The sequence below is a fragment of the Mobula hypostoma genome, chromosome 1 (genome assembly GCF_963921235.1).
Source record: "Mobula hypostoma chromosome 1, sMobHyp1.1, whole genome shotgun sequence".
Taxonomy (NCBI): Eukaryota; Metazoa; Chordata; class Chondrichthyes; order Myliobatiformes; family Myliobatidae; genus Mobula; species Mobula hypostoma.
Window position 1 is genome coordinate 216,877,410 of NC_086097.1, and position 17,939 is coordinate 216,895,348.

At 43.3% G+C, this 17,939-nt stretch overlaps 1 protein-coding gene across 2 annotated transcripts in view; it reads left to right on the top strand.

Moving 5' to 3' along the window:
- LOC134354910 (dnaJ homolog subfamily C member 5-like) overlaps positions 1-17,939 on the top strand; it is a 183,344-nt gene that overhangs the window by 120,620 nt on the left and 44,785 nt on the right. The window contains exon 3 of one of the 2 annotated variants that reach the window (XM_063064381.1): positions 5,401-5,517. The gene's annotated coding sequence lies outside the window, so the exon portion shown is untranslated. Of the gene's footprint in view, positions 1-5,400; positions 5,518-6,091; positions 6,177-17,939 lie in introns of those variants that run through there. The other variant, XM_063064390.1, reaches the window with a different exon arrangement.

Consider the following 17,939-nt stretch of genomic DNA (forward strand, 5'->3'; position numbering starts at 1 on the left):
AGACTTTTCAGCTTTCCAAGTACATTCTCCTTGGTTAATAGCAACAACACTCCCTTCTGTCCCCTGACACACTCACATTTCCAGCATTCTGCTCGTATCTTCCACAGTGAAGGTTAATGCAAAATACTTATTCAATTCGTCATCTATTTTTTTCTCCCCCATTAGCACCTCACCAGCATTATTTTCAATGATCTGATATCCACTCTTGTCTCTCTTTTACTCTTTATATATCTGAAAAACTTTTTGTATCTCCTTTTATATTAAGGGCTAGCTTACCTTCATATTTCAGCTTTTCTCTCTTTACAGCTTTTTCAGTTGCCTTCTGTTGGTTTTTAAAAGCTTCCCACTCCTCTAATTTTTGTTATGTTATCTGCCCGCTCTTTAGCTTTTATGCTGTCTTTGACTTCACTTGTCAGCCATGATTCCCTCATTCCTACCTTTAGAATACTTCTTCATCTTTGAGATGCATCGTTCCCGCACCTTCCAAATTTCCCCAAACACCAGACATTGATGTTCTGCCATCATCCCTGCTAGCGTCCTCCTCCAATTAACTTTGGTCAGCTCCTCTCTCATGCCCATGTAATTCACTTTGCTCCACTGCAATAGTGATACATCCAATTTTAGCTTTTCCTTCTCAAACTGCAAGGTGAATGATATTATATTATGATCACCTTCTCTGTGCTCCTTTACCTTAAGCTCCCTAATCAAATCTGTGTCATTACATAATATGCAATCCAGAATTGCCATTCCCCTAGTGGGCTCAACCACAAGCTGTTCTAAAAATCTATCTCACAAACATTCTACAAGTTCCCTCTATTGGGATCCAGCACTAACTTGATTTTCCCAATCCACCTGCATATTGAAATCCACCGTGATTATTGCAATATTGCCCTTTTTACATGCCTTTTCTATCTTCCATTGTAATTTATACCCCATATCCAGTTTGGAGCTCTGTAAACAAGTCCCATCAAGGTCCTTTTACCCTTGCAGTTTCTTAACTATACCCACAAGGATTTTACATCTTCCGATCCTATGTCACCCCTTCCTAAGGATTTGATTTCATTTTTTACCAACAGTGTCACCCTGTTCCCTGGGCCTACCACCTGTATTTTTGATACAATGTGTATCCTTGGATGCTAAGCTCCAAATTATGATCTTCTTGCACCTACTTCTCAGAGATGCCCACAATATCATACTTGGCAATCTCTAACTGCACCACAAGATCATCTAACTCCTTCTGTATACTGCGTGCATTCAAATATATTTGGCCCAGGCATAGGTGACACTATAGGTTGCTCTACATAAGTTATATCTGAAAATAAATGTTGACAGCGATCTCTGACCCCCCAGTGGACATGAACCTGAACCATAAAATCTTAGCTAAATTGACATTGTTGGCTGAAAGCCTGTATTAAAAGTGTGGTAAGTAAAATGCCACAGCAACACGAGCAATGATTGAGGTTACAGAAAGAATAATAATCAGAAATTAGCTCACTTCTTATCAACAGTCAAGGGACCTCATGCTGTTGCTGCCACCATTAAAATCCTGAAATGAAACTACTTGCGTAACTGCACATTTGATCCGAAAGCAATTTTCTTACTTTTTAAAGTACTAGAAACTTGTAATCAAAGATCTACCTTTTGTCATCCTTTACATTCAGTGAACTCTGCACACCCACATCAAAAGGGTACCATAACATATGGCTTGAAATGGGGATGCATGACTTGCACAACCTAAAGTTTGTTTTATCTTTTCAGGAGAGCAATGCAATTGTAACCTTTTCTGGGTCAAATGTCACCATTCCAAAAATTTCTACTGGCATTTTCTGTCATGAATCACCCTTCTGTGTCTGACATGATTTTCATGTCCAATTTGTGTCAAATAGAACATAGAAACATAGAAAGCATACAGCACAATACAGGCCCTTCGACCCACAAAGCTGTGCTGGACATGTCTTTACCTTAGAAATCACCCAGGGTTACCCATAGCCCTCTATTTTTTAAGCTCCATGTACCTGTTCAGGAGTCTCTTAAAAGACCCTATCGTATCCGCCTCCACCCCTATCGCTGGCAGCCCATTTCACACACTCAGCACTCTCTGTGTAAAAAACTTACTCCTGACATCTCCTCTGTACCTACTTTCAAGCACCTTAAAACTGTGCCATCTCGTGTTAGCCATTTCAGCCCTGGGAAAAAACCTCTGACCATCCACACAATCAATGCCTCAATGTAATACTTCTTGAAATTCTCCCTTTGACGTGTTACTCAGGAAATCAATGTACTTTAACCTGGAGAATGTGGATTGACACTCAGTTTAAGCATATTTTAATGATGCAAATCCAAGCCATCCACTCCCTCCCTCCGACTCTGTCCCAGGCACAGTTAAATCCTATTGAATCACATTTTCTCTTCAGTCCCCTACAACTTTATCAACAATACAAAAATTTTATCCCATTGATTGGCCCAGGCCCTGAACCCCGATTCTTCATCCCCCCCCACCATATTTTCCTTCACCTGTTCCACATTGACCCTTTTAAAGTACATATTCTTTGTACCATTGTGGAAATACCACTTCCATCAGATCATTGTAATACTAATAATTTTCATTTAGAACATCGAACAGCATGCGAACAGGCCCTTCAGTCCACAATGCTGTGCAGAGCGAAGTTAAGCTAGTAATTAATGGCCTGTCTAAATTAATCTGATCTGCCTACATAATCAAAGGTTTCAATGTCAGAGATTTAATGTCAGAGAAATGTTTACAATATCCATCCTGAAATGCTTTTTCTTCGCAACCATCCATGGTAACAGAAGAGTGCCCCCAAAGAATGAATGAGTTAGAACCCCAAAGTCCCCCCCAGCTCCCCTCCCTCCCACGTGTAAGCAGCAGCAAAACAATGATTCTCCCCTCCCCCACCAGCAAAAAAAAGCATCGGCACCCACCACCAAGCACTGAAGCGTGCAGCAAAGCAACAGCAAAGACACAGACTTGCAGTACCCTAAAGACTACTCCTTCACCCAGTATTCGACATACCACAGGCTCCCTTTCTCCCTAATAAGGGAAAAAGAGATGTCTCCGTTTCACAGCGAGGGTTCATTACAATGTTAAAAGTCCATTGCGTCACTTTTTCCGAGCTCTATGCCCAGTGGCCTCGGGTCTCTGGGCACACAAGCAGAGATCTTCCATCTCCCACAACACACCGATTTCCTGCCAGGACACTGACCTTCAGTCCACCCGTCTCCAGAGCCACGAGATCCCAGAACTCCGAAGGCGAGCTGATCTCTTAGGCCACAACACTGGCATATTGAATAACGGACAGTTGTGAAACCCTGAGAGTGGGTCCCATTCCCGCAAATAACCAAAGTCAGTGTGTAACTCCAGGTCGGGGTCTTCAAAGGAACCCTGAAAGGGAAAATTATAGATATTAAAGATGCAAATAAAGCTGTTTCCGAAAATGCAGGCAAAGGAGTCGCTGTTAGGTGCCATTGTCTCTTCCTAATGTCCATATACTTCCATTCACCTGTTTTTCCAAAAGCCTTTTAAACACCTCTATTTTTTTTTTGCCTGCATACTACACTGCAGTGCATTCCAGGCACCCACCACTCTGTTTAAAAAAAACTTGCCCCACATATATCTTTTGAATTTACTCTCTCTCATCTTACATGCAAGCACCCTAGTATTAGAGGTATAAAGGAATTGAAACATTTCAAGTTGGGAGTGTGCACCTTGAGGAACCAATCACTGTGTATAAATGCAATGATGAGTTCCAGACTAGTTGTGTGCACTGCTCCAATGGACAGCAGCCTTTGTTTCCACAACTGCACTTAGTGATTTTAGAGTCCGTCACTGCTTCTAATTTTCAATGGAAGTAGTTTGACATTACCATTCCATTTTAGCTATTTAAAGGTTTCACTGTCTTAACATATTTGTTAACACAGAACATTATTATTTTAGAACATTATTCAGCATATTTTTGTTAAATTGGGGTGAGATATATTTGGGACTAACAACAGAGCTATGGATGGTAGTGAACCCAAGTGCAGATCAAGGTCCAGAATTAACTCAGATTTGAAATAAACACGAGAACGCAAACAAAATCCAAAGACAGAATCACAAAGACTCACACTGGAAATGGAACTTCTACAATTGAGCACCAAGTGCTCAGCATGAGGGCTGTAAGTACAGACTTTCAACAGAGGAATACGGCAGGCAAGAATTGACAGTCTGAGTCTTAAAGGGACAGTGGCAGCTCACCACAGCCCGGGAAATTGGAGGCCGAAACTTGGATACCAGCCACTGTTCAGACAGGACCATGACAGCTACAAGTGAGAGGGGCTTCTTATGTTTTCTATCTGTGGAATTACTATGCCCTGTCTCTTGCAGATAAAAAGGATAAAGCATAATTCATGCTTGGGAGATAGAATTTAAGCTCTTCTTTAAAACCAAATGTTGGCATCTGATCCTTCAAAGACATTTCCCTTTCAAAACTAGAATATCAAAATAAATAATTTATCTCATCAACCTAACTTTGCAGGAGAGGGGTACTGATGCTAACATGTTTGGCAGCAAATCGAAAACTTAGAAATGCACTTTTCATATTTTTATAATTTGTTATAGCAGATGTTTGTCAGCATGAGGACCTTTTGAATAATAGTACCATCAAGTTAATGCTTTTGTTTGATTCTGGGTATACTGCACATGTTATGGTAGTTAGGATAACCAAAACGTTCCCTTACGGAATTCACAAATCACTTCCAAAAAGTCTGAGACATGCAACAAAAATTTACCCTAACAAAATTTATGTGAAAAAGTAATAAGCACATTTTTTTTCAACTGGTATTTCCGGACACATGCAGATGTTGTGGCTGGGCATAATGGAAAATCACTAATTGACTATTTGCTAAGAACACAACTCCCCCCAGAACCCATCCAATCCCCCAAGGTGGGTGTCACCTATATTGCATTAATAAATACAATTATCACATATCTATGAAAATCGCCAAGCCCTAGACATTAGATCAAGTCCAGTTAGAAAATTAAATTTTTAAAAATGACATTTTGTTCCTGGCTGAGCCAAATAATCCAGGCCTTTAAATGAATGTTTAAGGGTGGTTCATACACTGTATATTTCTCTCATGTATCAATAATGACAAATAATACCAAAGAAATTGTTAGCAATTTCATATTTTCTTTTGCATAGACATTATTATTTAAATGAATTGAAGGAAAAATATTCCTTCTACAAGCACCTTTTCCCTGGATTTCGTTAATCAGCCTGATTGGCTGGAGAACTACGCAACGCCTATCAGCCAGCAGTGGGTGAAACACAATATCACTTTTCAGTCCCATTGGTTTCCAGGTAGACTATGATGATAAATATTTTATTCATTCTGTCCTAGGTTTTATGACTGGAGGGCCAATCAAACACCTGCTTGAACAAAATAGGCAATACAATCCAAGTGACCTGCTTACCTCTTTACTGAGATCTGAGAGCAGCCGCTGTATCTTCAAAGCAGGTAGACAATATATAGCACATCTTGTTTGGTCTTATATTCTGTAGGATGTTCTATAAAAGTATTTAAAACATATTTTTACCGCCGTACTCTAAATATTACATCTGTTCGTGTAATGTCACTGGAAGGTAGCGGAGAAAGCAAATATGTGACTATTCGTTAGTTGCAGCTGGCTCTGCGGGAGATTGGTTACATCAACTGATGAATGGTTTGTAAGCGCAAGGTTCATTTTGACAATTGTTTGTGGAGATATTGCTTGTAATCATAATGAATTTTTACCTGAGGTACGACTTGACAGCATAAAATTGTCTCTTGTGAATCATAAGAATGTATTGCTCTGAAATAGCTTTGTGTTAGGACTAATATCACACTTTCCTTGTACCTTTATATCAACAGTGAATCATCTTTGACATGCTGGCCATGACTAAGTGGATGTGCAATTCATAGGAATTGGCTCATGGTGCAAATGTTCCTTATTTTTCAGGATCAAATTGATTTAAATAGTCTGAGATACTTATATTTGATTCTATTTGGACTTGAGTCCCTGTTGGAATATTTTGTTTCCAGCAGCTAGTGGAGTAAGAAGTGGAAATCCTAATACGTAAGGTAATACGGTAGACCTGCGAAGAAGGGAACTACGGTCTCAACTGCTGAAGTGAAAGGTTGCTTACCTCAGCTTATTTTTAATAGATCCTTGCTTCTGAATATGGCCACAATGTCATTGTTTTGTAGCTTGTTCCTTTACCCCACCCCCTCGGCTTTACCACAGTAATTTATTAATTGATTTCACTGATTTCTTTCCCTAAATTTGTAGACCTTGTGTTCTTTATAGTCACATTTACTTTGAGTTTATTTTTGATCAGTCAATACTTTTCACAATTTCACAGCTACTTAACTAATTTTCATGTTGCCTACAGTTACCAGATCTGCAGTTTAATCTCTTGTAAACACCAGAAAATCTGCAGATGCTAGTAATCCAAAGCAACAAGCACAAAATGCTGGAGGAACTCAGCAGGCCAGGCAGCATCTATGCAAAGGAGTAAACAGTTGACGTTTTGGGCCGAGACCCTTCATTAGGACCAAAGAAGGGTCTCTGTCCAAAACCTCAACTGTACTCTTTTCCATAGATGTTGCCTGACCCGAGTTCCTCCAGCATTTTGGGTGTGCTGTTTAATTTCTCATGTTGGCTTACACAATCTAGGCACTTGACTCATTTCTGCTCCATTTATCTATATTGGACAAAACTATCTTGTGAATTCTTTTTGTGTGAGATGTGTATTCAGAACCTATCATTACAGCAAGGATATAAACATTGCTGTAAATGGCCTCAATCACATAGGCTTCAGAGTACATTTTGTACAGAATTATATTCTGCAGGACATCTTTGTCTGTTTTGTGTCAGAGTTACTTTGCTTCCTAACTGCGTTAATAACAAGTGAAGAAATTTTTTTGGCAATCATAAATGACACCTACTGCAGCACTGTACTTGTGACCATTTGTACTGATGGTTTTGTTCATTATTCTAAATATTTTATAAATTCTAATATAGGTTCTTCTGATCCCTATGCAGACTCACTGAACATGAAATGTGGCCTTTGTCTGTCTTCTCTAAAGCTGACACTCACATTTTGTTTTCTGACCCACTCTTGGTTTCACAGAATAAACGATGAATAGGTTGGGCCTGGTGTCAGGAAAGCATTCCGAATTGGTGTTACTAGGCAACAACTTTGTGTGTGCACTGTGAGAAAATGAGGGGGATATTGGGGAGATAGAGAGAAAATAAGGGGGGGGGATCATAAGAAAAATTAAGGACAGTCTGGAGGTCAGTCGGGTGAGAAGGTTGTTAATGGGATAAACAAAGCAGCCAAAAATTTTCACCAATATTGTTTTGCTCTGAGTTAAGCCAATATTCAATGGCACAACATCCTTTCTTTTCAAAATGTGTAAAAGAATTTTGAGGACAGTGTGTCCATACTGATTGTAGTTGATCTTGTGTATTTCCCCCACTAAAGGATTTTGTGGAAACACAGACCACAGAACTGCTTTGTAATGGATGAAGCACACGGTATTGTGGGTAAGGTATTGGTGTGGGTGGAGAATTGGTTAGCAGACAGGAAGCAAAGAGTGGGAATAAATGGGACCTTTTCAGAATGGCAGGCAGTGACTAGTGGGGTACCGCAAGGCTCAGTGCTGGGACCCCAGTTGTTTACAATATATATTAATGACTTGGATGAGGGAATTAAATACAACATCTCCAAGTTTGCGGATGACACGAAGCTGGGTGGCAGCGTTAGCTGTGAGGAGGATGCTAAGAGGATGCAGGGTGACTTGGATAGGTTGGGTGAGTGGGCAAATCCATGGCAGATGCAATTTAATGTGGATAAATGTGAAGTTATCCACTTTGGTGGCAAAAATAGGAAAACAGATTATTATCTGAATGGTGGCCGATTAGGAAAAGGGGAGGTGCAACGAGACCTGGGTGTCATTATACACCAGTCATTGAAAGTGGGCATGCAGGTACAGCAGGCAGTGAAAAAGGCGAATGGTATGCTGGCATTTATAGCGAGAGGATTCGAGTACAGGAGCAGGGAGGTTCTACTGCAGTTGTACAAGGCCTTGGTGAGACCACAACTGGAGTATTGTGTGCAGTTTTGGTCCCCTAATCTGAGGAAAGACATCCTTGCCATAGAGGGATTACAAAGAAGGTTCACCAGATTGATTCCTGGGATGGCAGGACTTTCATATGAAGAAAGACTGGATGAACTAGGCTTGTACTCGTTGGAATTTAGAAGATTGAGGGGGGATCTGATTGAAACGTATAAAATCCTAAAGGGATTGGACAGGCTAGATGCAGGAAGATTGTTCCCGATGTTGGGGAAGTCCAGAACGAGGGGTCACAGTTTGAGGATAAAGGCGAAGCCTTTTAGGACTGAGATTAGGAAAAACTTCTTCACACAGAGAGTAGTGAATCTGTGGAATTCTCTGCCACAGGAAACAGTTGAGGCCAGTTCACTGGCTATATTTAAGAGGGAGTTAGATATGGCCCTTGTGGCTACGGGGATCAGGGGGTATGGAGGGAAGGCTGGGGCAGGGTTCTGAGTTGGATGATCAGCCATGATCATAATAAATGACGGTGCAGGCTCGAAGGGCCGAATGGCCTACTCCTGCACCTATTTTCTATGTTTTCTATGTTTTCTATGTTCCCATTTCTTCACCATCCTTTGTCACTCCAGTCAAACCATTCCATTCTACTTCCTCTCATTGCCCGTGATTCACAGATTCCCATTCTTTAAATTCTCCAACCACACTTGCAAAAAGGACAGGGGTGGGAAAAGCTGGAATAGGGAATCAGAAATCGGAGCTTGGGGAACAAATTGAGCATAGTGCCCCTTGTCACTTTGCTATTCATTTTGGAGGTTTCACCCTGTTATCCCTCACCTTGAAAGAAAGAGGTGAAGGAAAGTAGACAGAAAATGCATTGGAATTTAGCACAAAGTAACCATAAGAAAAAAATAAAGCACAACAGACACATCACCCAGAGGAGATTTACAAGCAGATGAAGAACTGGCGTAAAATTAGCACAGAATGACAACAGGTAGACATTTGCTCAATTTTTTTCAGAACCACACCATAGAAAGTCAGATACCTACATAGAACATTGAACAGTACAGCACAGGAACACGACCATCAGCCCACGATGTTGTGCAAACCAATTAAATTATTAATCAAGTGGCCAACTAAACTAATCCCTTCTGCCTACAGAATGTTGCTATCCTTTCATTTCTCTCACATTCATGTATCTATCCAAATGTTTCTTAAAAGTCCCTAATGTATCTGCCTCGACCACCAACCCAGGCAGCGCATTTGAGGCACCCAAGACTCTGTCTAAAAGAAACCTGCCTCTCAGATCTCCTTTGAACTTACCACCTCTCACTTTAAATGCATACTTCCCGGTATTAAACATGTCATCCCTGGGAAAAAGATACTGTCTGTCTACTCTATCTATGCCTCTCATAATCTTATAAGCTTCTATCAGAACTCCACTCAGTCGACGTTTCGGGCCGAAGGGTCCTGCCGAAGGGTTTCAGCCCGAGACATCGACTGTACTCTTTTCCATAGATACTGCCCGGCCTGCTGAGTTCCTCTAGCATCCTGTGTGTGTTGCTCGGATTTCCAGCATCTACAGATTTCCTCTTGTTTGTGATTGGAAACCTCCCCAAAGCCTTGACATCCTTCCTCTAATGGGGTGACCAGAACTGTATGCAATACTCCAGATGGTGCAGTTTTATAAAGCTGCAACATAACTGCCTGAATTTTGAACTCAATCCTTGACCAATAAAGGCAAGCATGCCATTTGCTTTCTTAACCACCCCATCAACCCGTGTAGCCACTTTCAACAGCTATGAACTTGGACACCAAGGCCCCCCTGCTCATCAATACTGTGATGGGTCTTGCCCTTAATAGTGTATTGTCTCATTACATTTGACCTACCAAGGTGCAACACTTCACATTTAGACCACAAGACCATAAGATATAGGAGCAGAATTAGGCCGGTTGGCCCATCAAATCAGCTCCATTATGGCTGATCCAATTTTCCTCTCAGCCCCAATCTCCTGCATTCTCCCCATATCCCTTCGTACTCTGACCAATCAAGAATCTATCAACCTCTGCCTTAAATATACATAAAGACTTGGCCTCCACAAGTGGCTGTGGCAAAGAATTCCACAGATTTGCTGCTCTCTGGTTTAAGAAATTCATCCTTATCTCCATAATAAAAGGACACCCCTCTATTCTGAGGCTCTGTCCTCTGGTCTTAGACTCTCCCACCAGAGGAAACATCCTGTTCACATCCACTCTATCAAGGCCTTTCACCATTTGATAGGTTTCAACAAGGTTACCCCTCATTCTTCCAGATTCTAGTGAATACAGGCCCAGAGCCATCAAACACTCTCCATATAACAAGCTGGTCAAACCTGGAATCATTATTATGAACCTCCTTTAAACCTCTCCAGTTTCAGCACATTCTTTCAGCCCAAACCAGATTACAATACTCCCTACAAGACCTTCGGAAAATCCAAGTACACAGCATCAACCAATTTTCCTTTGCCTATCTTTCTCATTACTTCTTCAAAGAATTGTCAGGCAAGATTTTCCCTTGAGGAAGCCATGCTGACTACAGCCTATCTTATCATGTGCCTCCAAGTACCCTAAGATTACATCCTTAATAGCTGACTTCAACATCATCCCAACCATTGAGGTCTGACTAACTGGCCCATAGTTTCCTTTCTTTTGCCTCTCTCCCTTCTTTAAGAGTGAAGTGACATCTGTAATTTTCTGGTCCAGAAATTCCAGCCATTGCTGCTCTGCCATCATCCGTGACAGTGTTCTTTTCCAGTCAATTCTGGCCAACTCCTCTCTCATGCATCTGTAATTCCCTTTACTCTATTGAAATACAGATACATCTGACATTAGCTTCTCCTTCTCAAATTTCAAGATGAATTTGATCATATTATGATCACTTTCCCCTAGGGGTTCTTTTACCTTAACCTGTTTAAGGTAATTCTGGTCATTCACAACACCTAATCCAGAATAGCTGATCCTTTAGTGGGCTCAGCCATGAGCTGCTCTAAAAAGCCATCTCATAGGCACTCTAGAAATTCCCCCTCCTGGAATCCAGCACCAACCTGATTTTCCCCAATCTACCTGCATACTGAATTCCCCTATGACTATTGTAATTTTGGCCTTTCGACATGCACTTTCTATCTCCCATAGCAATTTGTAGGCCACATCCTTTCTACTGTTTGGGGTCTGTATACAACTCCCATCAGGGTACTTTTACCCTTGCAATTCCATAGCTCTACCCACAACGATTCAACACTTTCTGACCATATGTCACCCCTTTCTCAAGACTTGATTTCATTTTTCACCAACAGAGCAACACTCTGCCTTCCTGCCTGTCCTTTCAATACAATGTGTATCCTTGGACATTGAACTCCCAGCTATAATATTTCAGCCATAATTCAGTGATGCCTTGAAACTGTGCTGCAAATTCATCTACCTTATTCTGTACACTGCACACATTCAGATACAATATTTTCACTCCTGTATTCACCCTTTTCGATTTTCTACACTTTTTTACTTTGCAACTCGTCCTGTTTGCTGCAATTTTGCCCTATCAACAGCCTCTCCTCACTACACATTGCCTCTGTAAACCAGCTACCTCATCTTCAGCTCTACTATCCGCCTTTCCTACTATACTTCTTGCATTTAAATACAGGTAGCTCAGGACACTAGTCACACCATGCTCAACCTTTTGATTCCTAACTTTGCCAGAGGTCTTACCAACATCTGTGCCCACAACCTCTCCACTAACTGTCTCCACTGTACTCTGGTTCCCATCCCCCTGTAACTCTAGTTTAAACCCCACCATGCAATATTAACAAACCTTCCCACTAGGATATTGGTCCTCCTCAAGTTCAGGTGCAAATCGTCCCCTCCGAACAGGTCCCACCTTCCCTGGAAGAGAGGCCAATGATCCAAAACTCTTATGGCCTCCCACCTACACTAACTCATTTGCCACATATTAAACTGTATAATCTTCCTAGTTCTGGCCTCACTAGCACATGGCATGGGTAGCAATCCTGAGATCACAACCCTGGAGGTCCTGTCCTTTAACTTAGCACCTAACTCCCTATGCAGAACCTCATCACTTGTCGTACCCATATGATTGGTACCTGCATGGACCACAACTTCTGGCTGTTCACTTAATGCTGAGAACTCGACCTGAGATATCCCAGACCCTGGCACCGAGAAGACAACATTACCATCCAGGAATCTCATTCTTGCCAATAGAACCTCCTGTCCATTTCCCTAACTCTGTGTGTGTGTGTGTGTGTGTGTGTGTGTGTGTGTGTGTGTGTGTGTGTGTGTGTGGCCTCTGTCGGTCGTGGTTGGCCATGGGTACTGTGCCTATGGTAACAAAGCTGGAGTGGCCTCTCCAGGACGCAAGCCAGGGCAGAGTTGATATGGAGATCCATCTGTTGCCCGTGCAGTGGGAGCCCCCCTCTCCATGCTGATGACACGTCCAAAGGAACGACGGAAGTTGATACAGTTTGGTGCCAGCAGCATCGCAGGAGTTGCCGTGCCGGTACTGGGTACAGCAGTCAGCCGCCTTCAGGACTCAGACTCCGGGTTTACTCCCAAAGCCTTTCCCGTGAGCGGGTATAGCCCCAAGGCAGCGGAGGTTTGAAATCGGAGTTTTCCCTCTCCTAGATGAGCTACCATCCGTGGTTAACGAGCCCCATCTGCCTGGTCCCCTAACTAACGTATCTCCTATTACCACAATGTGCTTCTTCTTCCCCCCCACCAACTTCCCTTCTGAGTTACAGAAGCAGACTCAATCCAGAGACCTGACCACCGTGACCTTCCTCTCTTAGGTCAACCCCTCCCAACTGTATCCAAAGTGATATACCTGTTATTGAGGAGAATAGCCACAGGGGTACTCTGTACTGACTCCTTAACCCCTTTCCCCTTCCTAACTGTCACAGGTTCCTGTGTCCTGCACCTTGGGTGTAACTACCTCTCGATATGTCCTATCTATTACTCCTTCAGCCTCCCAAATGATCTGGAGTTCATCCAGTTCCAGTTCCAACACCTTAATGTAGTTTGTTCAAAGCTGCAGCTGGATGCATTTCTCACAGTTGTAGTCATCAGGGACACTGGAGGTCTCTTTGCCTGCCCACATCTCACAAGAGGAGCATTTCACTATCCTGCCTGTCATGCCTACTGTCCTAGCAGAGCAGATATAAAGAGAAGGAAAAGCTTGCTTCCTTTGCTTTCTCTGAGTGAAGCCTCTCTTTGCTGAAGCCTCAAAGAGCTAAAGCCTTAAGATCACCACTCTAGCTATGTCAACTCAGACGACGGCTGCTGCGATGACGGCCACTGCGCTTGCCCCTGCCTTCTTTTACTTTGATCTTACTCATCAATCCCAAACGCCGATTGGTCACTGTTCAAAGTTCCATTACGTTGCTGCAACCCAATCCTGTCGTTTACCCTTGGACAGTGGACCTGGTTGACATCCCCTCCTCTCCAAACTTCTGATATCTGGGTTGGCCGTTGGACAAAGCTCTATATTTGGCCAGGTGAAACTCCATCTGCCATTTCTGCAACTGATCTATATCCTGTTGTATCCTTTGCAGATCTCCTACACTATCCACAACTCCACTAATCTTCGTAACATCTGGAAACCCATCATTTACACTTTCATCCAGGTTATTCATGTACATACATAACAAACAGCAGAGGTTCCAGTACAGATCCCTGGGAACACCACTAATCACAAACCTCCAACCAAAATAATTCCTTTCAACCACTACACTCAGTCTTCAATGGGCAAGTCAGATCTGACTCCAAATGGCCAATTCACTGTGGATCGCATGAATCTTAATCTTCTAGATGAGCCTCCCATTAGTGATCTTGTCAACACCTTACTGAAATCCATGTAGACAACATCCACAGCACTACCCTCATCAATCACACTTGTCATCTCCCCTAAAAAAACCCTCAATCAAGTTAATAAGACACAACTTGCCATTCTCGAGTCACATTGGCTCTCCCAAATTAGGCCATGGTTTTCCAAATGCTCATAAATCTTAGCCTAAGAATTCTCTACAGTAACTTCCCTACCAGTGACACAAACCTCACCAGTCTATAGTTTCCACAATTATCCCTGGTTTCCTTCTTGAATAATGGAACAACATTAGCTACTTGCCAGTCCTCTGGGATCTCTCAATAACCTGGGATGTGTCCCATCAGGCCCTGGGGACTTAGCCACCTTACTACTCTTTAAGAGATCCAACAGTACCTCCTCCTTTACCTTGAAATGCCCCTGCATATTAATAAGCTCAGCACAGATCTCCCTATCTTCTGTACCCATTTCCCTGGTAAGTACTGATGTGAAGTACTCAATAAGGACCTCGCTGACATCCAAGCAAATGTTTTATCCTTTATCCTTGAGTGGTCCTACCCTCTCCCTAATTATCCTCTTGCTCATGGTGTATGTATAAGATGCCTTGGGATTCCCTTAACCCTACTTGCCAAGGACTTTTCATGGCCCCTCCTGGCTTTCCTAATTCCCCTCTTGAATTCTTTAGTGGCTTTCTTATTATCCCCAAGGGCTCTGTTTGATCCTAGCTTCCTAAGCTTTACCTACTTTTCCTTTTTTCTTGACTAAATTCATCACCTCTGTCAACAGCCAAGGTTCTTGTTTTCCTTCTGATAGGAACATACCTGTCTCATACTCTCTGCAATTGGTGTTTAAACACCTTCCACATGTCAGATGTGGACTTGTCCTAAGACAGTTCTTCCCAATTAACTCTCTCTAGTTCCTGCCTAATGTTTTCATAATTTTCCCTGCTCCAATTTAATACTGTCCAGCAAGGTCCATACTTATCCTTATCTATAGTTATCTTAAAACTTAAGGAGCTGTGGTCACTGTTCTCTAATGGCACACCTACTGAAATGTCAATCATCTGGCCAGGCTCACTACCCAACACCAGATCCAGTACAGTCTCTTTGGATTTAAGAAACCCTCCTGGATGTGCCTAACAAATCCTGCCCCATCTAAACATCCTGAACTAAGAAGGTCCCAGTTTAGGAAAGTTGAAGTCCCCTTGACAACAATCCTATTGTTCTTACACCTTTTCTTAATCTGCCTGCATATCGGTCCCTCATTGTCCCGGTGGCTTTTGGGGATTCTGGGGTGGAATCTCAGAGTGACTGCGCCCTTCCTATTTTTGCATTTTGTCACGATGCACAGTGATGGCCCAAGGTCAGGGTAAGAGACAAAGCAGCAGAATGAACAGTTCACTGAGTTTTAATACGAACTGTGCAGAACCGAAGGAAGTTAGTTAACACAAGGCCAACAGGGCCATTAACTAAAATTCTCAGACTAAAAGCTAATACCAACACTGTGGCTCAGAAGCAGTAACTTATTACAAATTAATTCCGCTCATCTTCAGCATCAATCAAAACTGCAGTGTTCTTTCTTAGAATGAGGACTAAGGTAAGCAGGGAGGGTTACCATCACTGTGCTTTGGTCAAGCCTCTGCGAGACTGAAATGAAACAAAGCAAGTTAAACACAAACCTTAATTGGGATGTGCAAACTCACGAGTGTGATTTCTGACCCCTTTTTGCTGCCCGCATGCGAGGGCGCCGAGATTCCACAGCAGAGTCTCACTAGGCGCAGTTCCCAAGGTGCCAGATACCTGTGCCCACTGGACATCCTGGAGTAAATTAGCTGATGACACAAAGGTTGGGGGTGTTGTGGATAGTGTGGAGGGCTGTCAGAGGTTACAGCGAGATATTGATAGGATGCAAAACTGGGCTAAGAAGTGGCAGATGGAGTTCAACCCAGATAAGTGTGAGGTGGTTCATTTTGGTAGGTCAAATACGATAGCAGAATATAGTATTAATGGTAAGACTCTTGGCAGTGTGGAGGATCAGAGGGATCTTGGGGTCCAAGTCCGTAGGACATTCAAAGCAGCTGCGCAGGTTGACTCTGTGGTTAAGAAGGCGTACGGTGTACTGGCCTTCATCAATCGTGGAATTGAATTTAGGAGCTGAGACGTAATGTTGCAGCTATACTGTATAGGATCCTGGTCAGACCTCACTTGGAGTACTGTGCTCAGTTCTGGTTGCCTTTCTACAGAAAGGATGTGGAAGCCATAGAAAGGGTGGAGAGGAGATTTACAAGGATGTTGCCTGGATTGGGGAGCACGCCTTATGAGAATAGGTTGAGTGAACTCAGCCTTTTCTCCTTGGAGTGATGGAGGATAAGAGGTGACCTGATAGAGGTGTATAAGATGATGAGAAGCATTGATCCTGTGGATAGTCAGAGGCTTTTTCCCAGATTTAAGGTGCTGGGGAGTAGATACAGAGGAGATGTCAGGGGTCAGTTTTTTACTCAGAGAGTGGTGAGTGCGTGGAATGGGCTGCCGGCAACGGTGGTGGAGGCGGTACGATGGGGTCTTTTAAGAGACTTTTAGATAAGTACATGGAGCTTAGTAAAATAGAGGGCTATGGGTAAGCCTGGTAATTTCTAAGGTAGGAACATGTTTGGCACAACTCTGTGGGCCGAAGGGTCTGAATTGTGCTGTAGATTTTCTATGTTTCTATGAAAGACTTGTCTGGGATGTTATGAGGTGGAACCCAAGATAGTACATCTGGGCAGTACCCCTCCCAATCCACAAGGTACTGGACCCTTCCCCACACCTGGCAAGATGCCAGGAGGTGCTACACAGAACAGACCAGGGACCCATCCACCAAGCAGGAAGAAAGGGGAGGTGGGTGACTGGAGCAAGGAGAGAGAAGTTTGAGCTAGGAAACATGGAACACTGGGTGAATCTTCATCAGTGATGGGAGCCGCAATACAGGGGAAGCCCTGTTAATAGCCTTCCACACTGCGAAAGGTCCCACGTAGTATGGAGCCAACTTGCTGCTCTGAACTTTCAAAGAATGATTTCCGGACGTCGGCCAGACTTTCTCCCCTGGCTTAAGAGGCCTCATCTTTCAGCAGAGCCGATCAGCCTGCCGAGCATATTATTTTGAGTGTGCAGCAGAGGTGCCCTGGCCCATCTCCAGGTGCACTTGTAGCATTGGACCAACTATTCAGCAGCAGGAACTCCCACATCAATCTCTTGGTCAGGGAAGAATGGTGGCAAGAATCCCTTTAGGCACTCAAAGGGGGACAGGCCAGTAGAGGACAACTGGAGGTTGTTATGGGCAATCTCTTCCCAAACCAATTGGTGTCTCCAGGCTGTGGGTTTGGAAGAGACCATGCATTGTAGGGTTGACTCCAGCTCCTGATTCACTCTCTCAGTCTGGCTGTTAGACTGGAGGCAGAAACCTAGTGAGAGGCTAGCCATGGCTCCCTAAAGAAAACAGAAAGCCTTCCAGAAATGGGGCCTGAACTGTGCCCTTGATCAGACACTATGACCTGAGGGAAGCCATGCGGCCTGAACAGGTGCTGAACCACAAGGTTGGCAGTTTCATGAGCCGATGGGAGCATGGGGAAGAGAAACAAGGTAGGCAGTTTTGGAGACCTGGTCCACAACTACCAAAATGGTAATGTTTCCATCTGATAAAGGCAAACTAGTGATGAAATCGGCTGACAGATGGGATCAGGGTGGTAAGGCACAGCGGGTGGGCAGAACAGACTTGCAGGGTGCTGATGTGACGTCTTGTTCTGGGCACAAGTGGGACAGGCAGAGATGAAATTGTGGATAATCTGGGACATAGACAGCCACCAAAATCATCTCGTTATAAATTCCAGGGTACAATGAATCCCCGGATGGCCAGCAGGCGGGAGGAGTGACCCCATTCCAACACTCTGGGCTGCACAGTGGCAGGGACAAACAGTTGGTTG